The sequence below is a fragment of the Leuciscus leuciscus genome, assembly GCF_965113295.1.
Source record: "Leuciscus leuciscus genome assembly, chromosome: 15".
NCBI lineage: Eukaryota > Metazoa > Chordata > Actinopteri > Cypriniformes > Leuciscidae > Leuciscus > Leuciscus leuciscus.
This window is the reverse complement of record NC_138739.1, coordinates 5,750,284-5,768,071: the sequence shown is the minus strand read 5'-3', so window position 1 is coordinate 5,768,071 and position 17,788 is coordinate 5,750,284. Positions and strand designations below refer to the sequence as shown.

At 38.6% G+C, this 17,788-nt stretch overlaps 1 long non-coding RNA gene across 1 annotated transcript; it reads left to right on the top strand.

Moving 5' to 3' along the window:
- The first annotated feature begins 10,557 nt into the window (after window positions 1-10,557).
- Window positions 10,558-15,084, top strand: LOC309476642. Its single transcript, XR_014198304.1, has 5 exons — window positions 10,558-10,661; window positions 12,367-12,461; window positions 12,644-12,717; window positions 13,432-13,475; window positions 14,509-15,084. It is a non-coding gene; the product is annotated as an uncharacterized lncRNA (long non-coding RNA).
- The last annotated feature ends 2,704 nt before the right edge of the window (window positions 15,085-17,788 follow it).

Here is a 17,788-nt window from a genome sequence, read left to right as displayed (position 1 = left end):
ACAAAAACAAAAACCAAACCACCTCTCATGTTATTGATGAGGCATCTGTCTTGGTATGTGTTTAATGTCTGTAGTTATTATTTACATAATTACAGCCCACAATGTTTCAGACATTTATAATTGTTTATATTTCTGTATAAATTATATAATATATATCTTTATTTTCAGGTCGAAAAGTTAAACACACTGGGGTACAAGGCCATAGTCTTCATTGGAAAGAAAACAAAGAAGCAGAAAACCTGGTCCGCACAAGTCCTCCAGCCAAAATGGCAGCTGTCAGACCATTCTGAAAAATGCCTTGACCGGATGAAGGCTCTCTATGAAGTGTTAATTAATAGTAAGTGTTAACATAAACATAAATGTTTATTTTTATGTTAACTCCAGTCAACATAAAAATAAATGTGGCACAGACACAGCAATTACAGTTGGGAATTGTCTTGGTAGCGCTGCCACAGGGCAAACCACAGTGGACCAAAAATAGCTATTCACCTGTTCATCAAATTTGATCTTTGCTTTATCCAATAGGTTTTTCGGTAACACTTTATAATAATGGTCTGCCATTAATGAGTAACTATGCAGGAAGTAATGCAGGACTAATGAGTATTACTACATTAACACTTCAGCTACTACTATTAACTAATATAGAAACAAGCTTAACTAATCAGTAAGTAATATCAAATTTAGGATATAGTTCCTTATTAGGTAATCAATAATTACTTAATGAGATAAGCCTCATAATTAACTGTTAACTAACTGACTAATTATAAAGAACATTATCGTGTGTCTGAGACATAATCAGTCATATTTTTTACTCTGAATGTAGTCATAAAATGCATCACTAAATACTCAAAGGTTACCTAGTCTATGGAGGTAGATTTGTGTCTTTATTATTCAATCAAAAAAAAGGTTGCTTCAATCAAAAAATATATTTTCAATCAAAAAAAACCGTTTCAATCAAAGAAAAAAAGTGTTTGAATGCAAAAATATATTTGAGACTCAAAAAAATGCATTTGAACACTATTTTTTTTTGCTTGAAAATGTTTTCTTTGATTGAAGTAATCTTTTTTGTGTTTGGACCATGTTATGGGTAGGACATTTGTGTCTTAATTATTCAATCCCAAAAAAGTTGCTTCAATCAAAAAAAAAAACATTTTCAATCAAAAAAAAAATAATTTCAATCAAAGAAAAAACTGTTTAAATGCAAAAAAAAAAAAAATCATTTGAAGTGTTTTTTTTTTATTGAACTTTCTTTTTTTTTGAATGAAGTGAAAAAAGTTTTGAAGTCGTTTTTTTTTTAAATCATTTTGACACAAACGTACCGCAGTGGGGGCGGGTGCTTCCCCATTGGTCAGACATGCTTGAGTGACAAGTGTCTACACCAACGACGTCTTTCTGACAAGCAAGTCATGGTCGCCACTCGCCAGCGAGCCAGGAAGCAGTGGTGGAGTTGTTGGTAAGTAGATAAAACCGTATTAAAATGATTGGTGTCACGTTATTAGCCTACTCTGTTTGATATTTCGATTAAACATACAGCTTGCTAACTTAGCTCACGTTGACTAATTTGTGTGATGGTGTTAGATATCTGACGCCTCATATTGTCAGGCAGGCTAGCAGGGTGCGCTAACGGCTAATTGAATTGTTTATTTCACTTAAGTAACGTTACAGAGGCTTGCTATGTGCTAGTGCTATATTGTGTTATAATACGTAACGTCATTAGTGGTCAAACAACAGTCCACAGGCCAACTGTTGCCCACAGCGCTGCCTGTTTAGCAGCAACAGGTCATGCAGAGCCTGAGTCTATCTTCTCACACAGCCCACAGGATTACAGCTATTTGACCGTCCCGCTCTCTCTCTCGCTCACGGGTAGTGGTCTCCCCACCATCACAGTCAAATGCTCGCAGACACAGAGGCAGATGCTGTTATTTTGAGAGCGGGGCTTACATATGCCGTCCCGTACGGAAAATAATGTTGCATACCACCGGTAACATGAATATATATTCCGTTGCTCGGTGCGCAAACTAGCTGTGTCAGGCATTATTTATAAGTAGCCTAATGTCCTGCACAACTCCACATGGAAAACTGGCAGTTCAATGAAGTGATGCTTATTGTCTGACATAGTGTACAAGTAGTTACTAGCTTAAAGTATTGTGCCAATAATGATCCTTCTGGTAAATTTGGCATTCAGTTGAGACACAAAAGCTCTTAGTTTAATGAAAATCCTTGGAAAAGAAGACAAGATGGTTTGTTTAATTAGTATTCATTTATTTATATTTCTAATATCATATAGTATTGTCCTGTCAACCCATTACAAGTCTTGCCTTATTCAGTGTTGATTTATTGACATGTTTATGTAAGATGTTTTATTAGAAGGTGTGTGAGTGAAAGTTGTCTGAAGTTGTATTTTTCTATTTTATTGCAATGCTGATTGATAATGTAGGACTCTGGTCCTGGCTTGGCCTAAGTTTTGGTGTCTCTAGGTGCTGTGCTCTGTAGGCATGACACATTAATTTCTTTATGTGATACTTTATTTTTTGCATCAAATTATTTGAAGTATTGATAAGCAGTATTGATATCGATACAGGTATTGCTGCACTCTCAATTATAACTGCTCAATAGTGTCGTATGGTTACTTTTATTATACAAGCCATCAATTTTGATGGCTTGTTAGTGTAACCGTTAAGCATAATGGCATTAATGCTATATATAGCGTACATTTAGCCAGATATTTTTTTTTTTTTTTTTTTTTTTTTTTAAAGTAGCTAACTAGCTAAAGCCTTAAGTAGCTGAAATTAAGTTGTCTCGTGTCTCTGTCTGCAGCAACACACACACACACACACACACACACACACACACACACACACACACACACACACACACACACACACACAGACAACGATAGCTACCTACATTAACTGCAACATCTTTCCAGGCAGCAGATGGACTAATTGTTTTTCCTGTTGATCAAATTATGTTTTTTTAGGCCAAGAACTCCACTAAAACTTTTTGGAACAGGATTGCTTAATAAAGGTAAGAATGGATGGGTAGATTTTATTTATGGTTTTGCTCTTTTTATGTGTCCGGTGTATTGTAGGTCATAACCATTTTCACAACAGCCATCTTTTCTCCCTCCCATTTAGAAAGACCAATACTACACATCACCTCTTGTGCATGTCTTCATGGCAAGGCGATTATCACATACTCAGGTTACACTCCACTTGCTGTTAACTGGATTCACACTTTTTAATCTTTTTAAAAATATATATATATATATATTAGTCTTTTTAGACTCTACCTGCTTCATCTAAAGTGATTGATGGTGTTATTGTTGATAACAGTGGTTAACTTAGGATCTAATCTCTCATCCCAGTATGACGAGCAGGCAGCCACTGCCGCTGCGCAGACTTTTCTGTCAGTGCTTAATCGCACCATAGAAGAACCCAGGCAGAGGAGTCAGGACATGCCTACTCCTTCAACTGTACAAAACGAGATGTCCAGGTAGTGTAGCCAGCCAGCAGTAGTGCATTTATTTTTCAAGTCAGCCATGCGGTATCAGAGCTGAGGGTGTAGCAACAATAGTCTTGACTCAAATGCACGACTCAAACACAGCGTTAGGCAGGGTAACAGTCTTTACTGGAAAAACAGGTTCGGTACACAAGTAATCCATCAGCGGGGGCAAACAAACCAGACAGGGATCAGGCAAAGGCGAGGTCAACCAGAACACAGGCAGGGGTCAATACCAAGGAACTAGAAAATACTACAGAGCAATAAAGGCTATGAAGTAACGCACGGGGACAAAAAGACGAACTGGCAACGGACAGGGGAAACACAGGGACTATATATACACACACACAGAACAGGTGAAAGTATTGAGGGTGGGGACAGACAATCAAGGAGGAGGACGAAACCACACGAGGAGGGAAGGGGAATCTGAAACGAGAGGAGAAGTCAATACAACAAGATGACACAGGAAACAGAACTATAACATGGACCGAGTCATGACATGCAGGTTGTAGGGGATTTGTGAAATGTTATTCCACATACACAGCCATCCCATGCAAATTTAATTTTTTACTGACCCCTTTTTGTAAAATATTACAAATCTATTTTACAAACAAGGGTCTCACATTTTTTTACTTTTTTGCAGATCATTCCCTGGATTTTTCAAAAGAAAATCTGCAGACAAACACAGAGACAAGAAACATAAACCATGGAAAGGATTTGACATGGCTTTTTTCTTATTGAGTGACAAAGCAGAAACAACCCCGACCACACAAGATGAACTGGAGCTACTACAGGCAGGGCTGGGAAAGAGGACTCTCTCGATCACTAAAGACTTAAGCCATGAAGAGGTGAGGAGCAGCATCTTTCTTTATCTCCCCCTACCTCCTCTATCATTGCCTTCTCCACAATCGATTTTTACAGATATACCTTCCTGAAATGTTCTGTCTTTATTACTGTAGTTGTCCACTTTACTGGAGAGCACCTACCCGAAAATGGCAAGTCTTGAAGGAGGATGGCTTCTATACAAAGCAGCTGGTATGTTAAACAAGACATTAGATTAACATAAGGCTATTTGAATAGAATCTTTAAATAGTGTGGAGCCCTGCACTACACAAGGCTTTTCCGAGTTCAAAAGGAGTTTCCAGAGTTTCCCTAAATAAGCTGTTCGAAAATACTGACTTGACAGTTTTTTTGTGTTTTTTTTAAGTGGGCACATCCATGTGTACAGTGATCATAATGTGATAACCAAACTTGCCGCAAGGAGATATGGGAAATTTAGTGAATAATGTTAGAGCTTAACTCAAGAAGAGATGTCATAGAGGCTCGTATCTAAACATAAAAACATCTAATATATTTTTCTGAAACATGACATTGTAGATTATTATAATGCAGAACACCTGATTGTGCACGTTTTAACTTTTTGTCCTCGATTTCATTATCATTACAGTCGATAATACTTTTCCTCATGTCATTATTTTTCACTTACAAGTATGCCATGAATGGGTCAACTTACACTGGCTGAATGCCATGCTCAGCACACTGATGTTAATATACTTGGTTGGCACTACTTTTAATTCCCATAAAACTTGAATTTGCAGGTGGACATGGAAGGAGGAGAATGACCGCTGTCGCCTTAGAGTCAGAGGGATACACTGGCTCTGTTCTTAGAAGCGCCTCCGCAGGAGGGAAGTTTATGTTATATATTGCTCCTCTCCAAGAGAAGATTGATCTGACACCACTGCCAGTGGATGCTCCAGAGTTCAGTCTCATGCCAAAGGCTACATGCACACAGTGCAAAATGGTCATGCCATTGCAAATGCTTGCCCTTCATGTGCAAGGTGATTGTGAAGGGACGTCTTGGACAGCTCTTTGTGATTCAGAGGTGAGACGCCTTTCTTGTCACATTTTTCCACTTAATGCAAGTGAAAGGTGAATGTTGCCACCAGGCCTCCAGACTAACTTTTTTTAAAACTGTCCCTGGACATTCCTGAAAAACGGTCTCAACCATCCCGAAGTGAATGTAAACTGTCCCAAAATCGAAATGGTGTTTTTTTTAGTGTTTTTTTTCTTCTCTAATTGTTATCATCTATGTCTGTTATTGGCATAAGATAAACAGAAACATCATTATGAGAAAATAAAGTGTAGTCATAATAAATTAAAAAAGCCCCTGGAAACATGAATTTGAATATTAAAAATACATATATTATATCAAAGCCGAGTGTCTGATTAAGCATCCACAAAAGTCTGAGTGAAAATAACCATAACTATAAGAAAACCTGGTTTAAAAAAATGAATTTTGCTGTTTAGATTAAAAAAATCTTGGCCTGTTTAAATGTTAAATGACTGACAACTGTCAATCAGTGTTATCTAGTTATCTGACACATTGTTTGGCTGCATTTTCAGCAAGAAGATGAGGAGCTTGATTCTTCTGTTCCTGCGACTTTAGATGTGCCACCATCGAACAAGGTATGGTTATATGTAGGACAGAATAATATTTATTGCAATAATAATATAATCTTTTATATTTTTATTACTCCTGATTTTGAGTGAAACCATAAATGATCAAATGAACATTTACTATTTACCATTTATGCTGAGAGGGTTGCTATAAAAATTGGAACTAATCCTGTCCATACATCTTCCCATTTAGCAAAGTAAGACAAAATGCCCGATATGCAACAAATACTTCCCAAGCCAGGACATTGAGTTCCACGCCAGTATCTGTGGAACAAGGTAAGTCAAGTCACATTTATTTATATAGCACATTTCGTGCGACAGGTGCAGACTCAATGTGCTTAAGAGTAAAAAAATAAATAAATAAATAAAACAGACAAGTGGTGTATGTCCTTTGCATATAATAACATCACATTTTTTAGTTTGCTGTGATTAGATGGAATTCATTGTAACTTCCATTCTTAGTTGTAGTCCTGTATGGAGCCCAGATGCTGGACCTGAAAGTCCCCATGATCTGCAAGAACCAACACAAGATCCAATAGATGACATCTCATGGTAAAAAAAAAGAAAAGGGATCTTGAAACTTTGATTTTGCTGCCAAAATATCTTTAGATTTTTAAGATGTAATAATTTATTTTAACAGTGAAGAAGATGTTCTGCGTTGGTTTGACTCAAAAGTTGAGACGGGGAAGACCTTCAACATTTGTGTCTCGAGGGACAACATGCTGGAGAGAGGTCTAAGACCAGAGTCCTACATTATCAATCAGCATTGCAATAAAATAGAAAAATACAACTTCAGACAACTTTCACTCACACACCTTCTAATAAAACATCTTACATAAACATGTCAATAAATCAACACTGAATAAGGCAAGACTTGTAATGGGTTGACAGGACAATACTATATGATATTAGAAATATAAATAAATGAATACTAATTAAACAAACCATCTTGTCTTCTTTTCCAAGGATTTTCATTAAACTAAGAGCTTTTGTGTCTCAACTGAATGCCAAATTTACCAGAAGGATCATTATTGGCACAATACTTTAAGCTAGTAACTACTTGTACACTATGTCAGACAATAAGCATCACTTCATTGAACTGCCAGTTTTCCATGTGGAGTTGTGCAGGACATTAGGCTACTTATAAATAATGCCTGACACAGCTAGTTTGCGCACCGAGCAACGGAATATATATTCATGTTACCGGTGGTATGCAACATTATTTTCCGTACGGGACGGCATATGTAAGCCCCGCTCTCAAAATAACAGCATCTGCCTCTGTGTCTGCGAGCATTTGACTGTGATGGTGGGGAGACCACTACCCGTGAGCGAGAGAGAGAGCGGGACGGTCAAATAGCTGTAATCCTGTGGGCTGTGTGAGAAGATAGACTCAGGCTCTGCATGACCTGTTGCTGCTAAACAGGCAGCGCTGTGGGCAACAGTTGGCCTGTGGACTGTTGTTTGACCACTAATGACGTTACGTATTATAACACAATATAGCACTAGCACATAGCAAGCCTCTGTAACGTTACTTAAGTGAAATAAACAATTCAATTAGCCGTTAGCGCACCCTGCTAGCCTGCCTGACAATATGAGGCGTCAGATATCTAACACCATCACACAAATTAGTCAACGTGAGCTAAGTTAGCAAGCTGTATGTTTAATCGAAATATCAAACAGAGTAGGCTAATAACGTGACACCAATCATTTTAATACGGTTTTATCTACTTACCAACAACTCCACCACTGCTTCCTGGCTCGCTGGCGAGTGGCGACCATGACTTGCTTGTCAGAAAGACGTCGTTGGTGTAGACACTTGTCACTCAAGCATGTCTGACCAATGGGGAAGCACCCGCCCCCACTGCGGTACGTTTGTGTCAAAATGATTTTAAAAAAAAACGACTTCAAAACTTTTTTCACTTCATTCAAAAAAAAAGAAAGTTCAATAAAAAAAAAACACTTCAAATGATTTTTTTTTTTTTTGCATTTAAACAGTTTTTTCTTTGATTGAAATTATTTTTTTTTTGATTGAAAATGTTTTTTTTTTTGATTGAAGCAACTTTTTTGGGATTGAATAATTAAGACACAAATGTCCTACCCATAACATGGTCCAAACACAAAAAAGATTACTTCAATCAAAGAAAACATTTTCAATCAAAAAAAAAGTGTTCAAGTGCAATTTTTTGAATCTCAAATATTTTTTTGCATTCAAAAACATTTTTTCTATGATTGAAAAGGTTTATTTTTTGATTGAAGTGATTTTTTTATTGAAAATATGTTTTGTTTGTTTGAAGCAACTTCTTTTTTGATTGAATTATAAAGACACAAATGTCCTACCCATAATATGGCCCAAACACAAAACAACAATACTTCAATCAAAAAAGTTGCTTCAAACAAAAAAACCTTCACTTCTATCAAAAAAAACATTTTCAAGCAAAAAAAAATAGTGTTCAAATGCATTTTTTTGAGTCTCAAATATATTTTTGCATTCAAACACTTTTTTTCTTTGATTGAAACGGTTTTTTTTGATTGAAAATATATTTTTTGATTGAAGCAACCTTTTTTTTGATTGAATAATAAAGACACAAATCTACCTCCATACTAGTCACTATGCAGGAACTACTAGTGATCTGGACCATTATTTTAAAGTGAAAAACTTATTTTTTTTACTTGAAAATAATGGTCCAGATCACTAGCAGTCCTTGAAGAGTGACTAGGTAACCTTTGAGTATTTAGTGATGCATTTTATGACCACGTTGAGAGTAAAAAAAGACAATTGCTAACGTCTCAGACACGTTAATGTTGTGATTAGTAATTAATTTAATTAGTAATTCTTTATAATTTGTTATAATTACCTATTAGTTCTTAATTATGCGAATCTCATTAAGTAATTATTGATTACCTAATAATGAACTATCTCCTAAATTTGATATTACTTACTGATTAGTTAAGCTTGTTTCTATATTAGTTAATAGTAGTAGCTGAAGTGTTAATGTAGTAATACTCATTAGTCCTGCATTACTTCCTGCATAGTTGCTTATTAATGACGGACCATTATTATAAAGTGTTACCGATTTTTCATTTAGAGCTGCGACAATTAATTGATATTTGAGATTATTAATCAATTATACAATTAATCACCAACAATTTTGATAATTGTTTAATAAAAAATGGTCTGCTTTCAGAGTCTTACATTTGAATATATATATATATATATATATATATATATATATATATATATATATATATATATGTATATATAAATATATATATATATATATATATATATATATATATATATATATATATATATATATTTATATATATATAATCATACATCATCTTTTAGGTTATGAAAATAACCGTTGTTTGCAGACTTAGTTTATTTTACTAGTCAGTGAGCCACATAGCTGTCTGCCATACATAGCAAAAGAGTCAACAGCAAGATGCATTGCTCAATTCAACTTCAAAAAACTATAAACACATATCTCCACTTCACATGGGGTAATGAGATCCTACAATTTGCACCAGAGTACAAAATCAGCCTCGCCTCAGTTCTATAGAGAGCATAGAGTCCATAGGGCAGCATTTATAGACAGAAGAATACCAAAGACAAATGTACTGGATGTTTCCTTATGGAACACAGTCACTGCTAGAAAAAAGGGGACATTTGTTCTTATTACAGGAGGTGAATAATTTCCTCTTTTTGTACCATTTGTACAGGTTGTACTAACCAGCAGTCCACCACAAGTCATCCTCCCATCCAGTCCACCACCAGTCCTCCTCCCATCCAGTCCACCATTCAGTCCACCACCAGTCCTCCTCCCATCCGGTCCCTCATCCAGTCCACCATCCAGCCCACCACCAGTCCTCCTCCCATCCAGTCCCTCATCCAGTCCACCATCCAGCCCACCACCAGTCCTCCTCCCATCCGGTTCCTCATCCAGTCCACCATCCAGCCCACCACCAGTCCTCCTCTCATCCGGTCCCTCATCCAGTCCACCATCCAGCCCACCACCAGTCCTCCTCCCATCCGGTCCCTCATCCAGTCCACCATCCAGCCCACCACCAGTCCTCCTCCCATCCAGTCCCTCATCCAGCCCACCACCAGTCCTCCTCCCATCCAGTCCCTCATCCAGCCCACCACCAGTCCTCCTCCCATCCAGTCCCTCATCCAGCCCACCATCAGTCCTCCTCCCATCCAGCCCACCACCAGTCCTTCCCCCATCCGGTCCCTCATCCAGTCCACCATCCAGCCCATCACCAGTCCTCCTCCCATCCAGTCCCTCATCCAGCCCACCACCCAGTCCTCCTCCCATCCAGTCCCTCATCCAGCCCACCACCAGTCCTCCTCCCATCCAGTCCACCATCCAGCTCACCACCAGTCCTCCTCCCATCCAGTCCCTCATCCAGCCCACCACCAGTCCTCCTCCCATCCAGTCCCTCATCCAGCCCACCACCCAGTCCTCCTCCCATCCAGTCCCTCATCCAGCCCACCACCAGTCCTCCTCCCATCCAGTCCACCATCCAGCTCACCACCAGTCCTCCTCCCATCCAGTCCCTCATCCAGCCCACCACCAGTCCTCCTCCCATCCAGTCCCTCATCCAGCCCACCACCAGTCCTCCTCCCATCCAGTCCACCATCCAGCTCACCACCAGTCCTCCCATCCTTCCCATCACAGAACCACCTCAGCAGAAACGCAGTAAGTTCTGCTGATGTTTTCAAATAGCATATAAATCATGATTCAATTGCTAGTCGTGTTTCTTTTTCATATGTTGTTTAATCAGGATATACATGGTAAGCATGTTAAACATTTAATCTATCTCTCCTTCTTAAACTGAAATAATACTCTAAATGAAGAAATGTATTTAAATTTGAAAAAAAATAATACAAGTGACTGATTAGTGTGAGGTGACTTCTGAGGTGTTATACCAGTAACTACTGTAATATGTAGGTCTGGATAACTTGACTTTCAAATATTACTAAAGGGAAATATAACGTTTCAAAATTCTGACAGGATGATTGACAGATGTTGAAGCAAAAAAAAACTTTTGGCAAGTGAATTACTGAGGTGGTATCAGCCACAATGTGCAACCAGAAAAGCTTAAATCTATGTAGGAACTGATGATGATGGAGAGCACTGTTGCACATCCAAAGTCTGCTGCAGGTGTTTGGTGCCTCATTCTTAGCTGTATAGAATTCACTTCAGTCTAAATTTGGCCCCTGAGGATCATACAAACCCCCATTCCAGTGATGTTCCTATATTCAATGAATATACAACAAAGACAAGATGTTTAATGTTCAAACTGAAAAGCTTTATTGTTTGTTTGCAAAGATACACTCATTTTGAATGTCATGGAGCATGGGTATGACATGGACACTAACACACCCCCATGGCTTTTGAACTTAGCGCTGATAACAATCTGGGAGGTCCTTTTCCTCTTTATCCCGAGGAACACGACGTCCATGATTTCCAAAAACTATTTTAAATGTGGACAGCACTCATAGCACTTGTAGTAGCGACAAACTGTGTTAACTGACAATTGTTTTCCAAGGTGTTCCTGAGCCCATGTTAATATCCTTTATAGTTGTGATTCCCACCGTTACATAGCATCCCCAGAAGGCTCAGTCATTCACAACCAAGGATGACTTGCTTGTGAATGAATTCCGGGGATGCCCCTTTTATGCCCAATCATGAAACTCACGTGTTTTCAGTGAACCTGTTCACCTGTGGAATGTTCCAAACATTCCCAGTCTTGATCCTGTCCCAGGTTTTTAGGAGTATGTTTCAGGCCTCAAATTCAAAATGAGTTAATATTAGCTAAAAAACAATAAAGTTTTTCAGTTTGAAGATTAAATGTCTTGTCTTTGTCTTGTCTTGTCTTTGTAGAGTATTCAATTTAATATAGGTTGAAAATGATTTGCAAATCGTTGTATTATGTTTTTATTTTCATTTTACAGTTGACCCAGCTTAATTGGATTTGGGGTTTGTAAAACCCATTGAATCAGATTAACAGAATCTTCATACTTTGTAAATCATTCTGTGAGACCCTGTGCCCTGTGAATTGAAGCATTATCAGTCTGGAAGACACATCTCCCATCAATATTAAAATTACAGGACAAAGGTGATATGTGTAGGAGGAACTACATTCATTGTTTTTCCCCTTATCTTCCAGGCTTTTCCTTCAATTGATCACCTGTTTGTACATATTGTAGTCTATAACCCTTGGTAGAGTGAATAAGTGACCATACAGCATATGGTTAAACAATTTCCATGTATTTCAATGAGTGCCCTGCAAATATCTTTCCAATTGTAATGTGACATTATATATTTGTTATTGGAATAAAGGTACCAGTATTCATTGTAATAACAGCTCTTCACAGATACATTTCCTTAATCTCAACAGATATAAGTCTGCAAACAACAAAAAGAAGCAGAAGAATTCTGCAGCCTCAGACATGTCTAAAAGGAAAAAACTGAGGGGTATACAATCACCCAAAGGTTATAAAGCTTTCCTAGATTTACATTTCACCATTTCAAATCAGACTTCAAATACAGTGATTCTTTTGCCTTAGCCAGATATACTTAGGTCATAAATATATCATGTGTTGCCTGTCAAAATAATTTTTTAATACATTGATGATGTATGAGGTCAAACTCATGTACTTTTTTTGCTCTTTCAGATTGTAACCATGGAATCCTAGAAGGGGAACCTTACTACCCAGTGAAGAGGGTGATCCGCTGCAAAATGCAGAAGGTTAGCTTTACAATAATTAAAAGTCTTATGGCGCTTTTCCACTGCATGCGGTACGGCTCGGTTCGATACGGCTCACTTATGGTGCATTTCCACTGCATGGTACGGTACGGTACGGCTCGCTTCGGCTCGCTTTAAATGGTACCACCTCTGTTGAGGTTCCAAGCGTACTGTACCGATACTAAAATGTGACGTGAAACCCGTGTGACTAAACCCGCTAGATTTAAATAGCCAGTAGACAACAGCCAACACTGTAGCGCCTGTTTTAAAAGTATTTGCTGCAAAAAAAGAGTATAAACTTCAAAAAAAGAAATGGCTGAATCGTGGTCAGTGGACGAGGTGCAGACGTTCCTCTCGTTGGTTGCGGAGGAGCGGATGGGGAAACACGGAATGAAAAATTTGCTTTTAATATGATGATGTCATGGCATTAGAGACGGCAACTATAACGATCAGACCCACCCACTTTGAAGCGGTACTAACTGCAGTGGAAAAGCAACCGAGCTAAAACAAACCGAACCGTGCCGTACCGAGTCGAGTCGTACCACGCAGTGGAAAAGCGAAGCGAGCCGAACCGCTCCGCGCCGAGTCGAACCGTGCCGAGCCGAACCGAGCCGTACCATGCAGTGGAAAAGCGCCATTAGATGTACTCTGTACTCGGTGGAATTGCAGCACCCCAACTGGAAACCCCTTAACCCCCCAACTTTGATGTTTTTACAGGGGATCCAAATGAAGTTAGTGGAATGGGAGCCCTGTTCACTCTGGTATGTACAATTTATCATAGTTTTGATTGGAATAGCCTAATTCTTAGTACTTCAAAACTTAAAGTAATAGCCTTGGCTTGTATTTGTGGGCGGCTGTGGCTCAGTGTGTCGAAGTGTCCTTGGGCAAGACACTGAACCCACACTTTCCCCCCAGTGTGTCATTGGGTGTGTGAATACGTGGGAATCCAATCTCCAAAGCCTGTCTGCAAACAGTGCTGTATGAATGTGTGTGTAAAAGGGTGGTAGTGATGAACATTGTAAAAGTACTTTGAGTTCTATTTTTATTTCTATTTTTACAAAAACTGCATCTACGGGGCCATAACGTAAGATACAAGGTAATGGAGCCTTTTATAAATTTTCGCGTTTCTTTAGAAATAAATAATGGACAAATGGAGTCTTTAAACGCCTCAGATGTAAAGTTATTCGCTGTCAAAGTGACGCCAAAATGAATGGGAGTCAATGGAATGCTAACGCAAGTGAAGTTCTGCTACAAGATGGTGGCACGCGGCCGGCTTCAACTTCCGGTCGACTTCCTTCCCGCTTGAGATAAACCTGACTGCCATAATGGAGAGACATGTTGGACATAATCACCAATTTATTCTGAGCAAGGATTTCCTTTTTCTTTACATTGAATTTTGATTAGATGTTGACATTGTGTTGACATAAAGTAACACACATTGGTTAAAGGCATTTACAAAAAGTCCAAAGACTTGAGAGGTCTTTCATGACTACATTTTCAAGACTATTATTGTGCAGCAAATTGCAGAGGTCTTTTACAATGGATACCTTCAGAGCAGAGGTATATGATTTCAAATAAATGGCTACACCGTAGGTAATGCATATTCAAACCTTAACCAAAATATTACCATAGGCAGGCAATTGACTATTATCAGGTTACTGTAAGTTTATAAACCTACTGAATGAAGGGATGGCTTGCTGCTCCTCATTGCCCTTAACCTTGTCATGTTTGTTTTGAATTTAATTCATGGCTGATGTAAAGACCTAAATTAATAACAATCTCTTTTAATTACAGTGGGAAAACTTGGCCGACACAGTGGGTGACGGAGGAGAACACCAAGAATTAAGGAAATGTTCAATCCCATTGTTTTGTTCCATAATATATGTTTATGTTGTTATAGAGTATATAAAAAAAAAATTTCAAATGCCTGAAAGACTCCCACTTTGTAGCAAACCAGAGAACACATGCTGTGTTTGTAAAAGCTTGACAGATCATCTCTCTCCTTCACACATAGATAGATAGATAGATAGATAGATAGATAGATAGATAGATAGATAGATAGATAGCGCATTACCGCCACCTACTGTGAACTTGATCCCCATCCTTCTTGAAGTCACGTGACTCAACCAAAACGTTTCAGTTTCACATTATTCTGGCGAGATCTAAAAAATCTTCGCAACAACGAGCAAGCGAGTGATTATGTACATTCACTGAGTGAATATTATGAAAATAAAATATATATTTCTCTCTAGAAATGTAAACTTATTTTTATGCAGAAACTAACTCAAAATATGGCGATAGCAGCGTCCATATATATAGCAACCAAAACGTTTCAGTTTCACATTATTCTGGCGAGATCTGAAAAATATTCGCAACAACGAGCAAGCGAGTGATTATGTACATTCACTGAGTGAATATTATGAAAATAAAATATATATTTCTCGCTAGAAATGTAATCAAAACTTATTTTTATGCAGAAACTAACTCAAAATATGGCGATAGCAGCGTCCATATATAGAAACCAAAACGTTTCAGTTTCACATTAAATTTTCTGCCGAGATCTGAAAAATATTCGCAACAACAAGCAAGCGAGTGATATTGTACATTCACTGAGTGAATATTATGAAAATAAAATATATATTTCTCGCTAGAAATGTAATCAAAACTTATTTTTATTCAGAAACTAACTCAAAATATGGCGATAGCAGCGTCCATATATATAGCAACCAAAACGTTTCAGTTTCACATTATTCTGGCGAGATCTGAAAAATATTCGCAACAACGAGCAAGCGAGTGATTATGTACATTCACTGAGTGAATATTATGAAAATAAAATATATATTTCTCGCTAGAAATGTAATCAAAACTTATTTTTATGCAGAAACTAACTCAAAATATAGATTTTTTCACTAAAAATGAAAGAAATGTCCGCCATGTTTTTTGTTCTCACAGCCGGAATCTTGAAAGTCACGTGACTCGGACGGAAAACAATAGGAAAAGAATAAGCAAAAAAAATGTAACAGTCATACAATTTAAGGGCCATTATTGTAACCCCTCTACGTTTTGCACTTTGGACCAACGTAGTCAGGGTACATTTTTATATGAGACTGGGTTGCAACCAAACAGCTTTATTTCTGCTGATCCATTAGCGCCATCTACTGTCAGAGAGTCCATTACATTTCCATTCGGCCCGTCGCTGTTTTTCTACAGACCAATGTGAAAAATGTCATGTTCTCTTCTGTATAGGACTGAACCAGTGTAACATACAGTTAAAACTGTAAGAATAAAATATATCTGGTACAGCTTACCTCCGGTCTCGAATTTTTTTTCTTCTAAAAGTTGTACAAAAAACATGAACCATTTAGTAGAAAATGAAGTTAGAATTCCAATCAGAGCAGTCAACATTACCACTGTTTTGGGAATGATCATAAATGTGCATGGCTTCTCCTACCGGTCACACACCTCAACGGCACTACACGTCCCAGCATCCCTCTTGTTTCTCACCTGCGCACTATCAGCCATCACCGGATCACCAAATTACATCAGCACCTGCACATCATCATCTACACACTATAAAGAGGCACTTCTCCTTCACTTTGTGGTCTGGTCTTGTCCCTACGTGATCTCACAGACTCTAACCAAACACTTACCAGTTTGTGACTTACCTCGAAGATTCCTCTTAAGTGTTCATCATCTGTCATCTGTCATCCGTCTTCAGCTAGTGGTGGGCAGATCGAAGCTTCGTGAAACAATGAAACAGTTGAAGCAAATGTGCCATATTGTGTTGAGGCTTTGAAACAATCCGACACCCGTCTTAATGGTGACACCTAGTGGTCACTTGCAGGTGTTGATCTGAAACAACCTTGAGAACGAGCCATTAAAAATTATTATGGGTTCAAGCATGAAATGCTGAAACCCTATTGTAATTGTAAGGATTCGTAAAACGCATCGTGCAGGACAAACCGTAAGGCCTAGAGACGTGAAACCTGGCCAGATGGTAGGCCTCAATTTGGGGACAACCTATCAGAGTATGACCCCAATTGGCCCATAGGTGGCGCTACAGCAACCAAAAGTACTAAATTGCTCATAACTCTTAGACCGTTTGTCCCAGGATCAAGTGTCTTATATCGTTGGAATCCTTGGCTCAAGGCGGACAAAATGGCTATCTCCGATTTGCTTGTCCTTCGGCGCCAATTTTGAGTAAATTGCATTTTTTTGAAAAACCTATTTTTGCGAACTTCTCCTAGGTTTTTCGCCCGATCGGAACCAAACCACTGCAAGAATATTCTCTGGAGTCTGACAATCAATAATCATCCAAACAATTCAAAATTTCAATTAACGGTCGATAAGGGGAACCAAAATATTTGATGGCAGCAGGGCCACTTTTACTAAAACGGTTATAAATTGTGAACGGAAAGAGATTTTTTTGCTAAATTTGGGATACATCTTCCTGAGCTCAGTCTGAGATCATGTGAAAAAAATCACGACAATTGGCCACTTGGTGGCGCTATAAAATGGTTATAACTTGTGAACGGAAAGAGATATTTTCGCAAAACTTGGGACACATGTTCATGAGCTCATTCTGAGGTCACGTGAAAAAAATCACGACAATTGGCCACTTGGTGGCGCTATAAAATGGTTTTAACTTTTGAGCGAAAAGAGATATTTTCGCTAAACTTGGGACACATGTTCATAAGCTCAATCTGAGTTGACATGAAAAAAATGGTGACAATTGGCCCCTTGGTGGCGCTATAACAGTGAAAAAAATCATGCAAATAGCTATAAGCGCACCCAACCGTTAGTCTACTGAAAATTGGCACGCAGTAGCCGCGTTTCCACTGTCGGGCCAGGTCCGGGCTAGGGCTAACAGCGAGCCGAGCCGGGCCAGTGGCCTCGGGCCTCAAGCACCGGGCTTGCGTTTCCACTGCCGGGCCATTAGCCCTGCAGCGCTGCCCTAAACCCCGCCCTTAACACGCCTTCCTGGATCAAACGTCAAACGTCATACAAGTGTAGTAGACGGTCCCTGCTCCACCTCTGAGTCAAATAAAGCACTCTGGGATGACTATTCTACCAC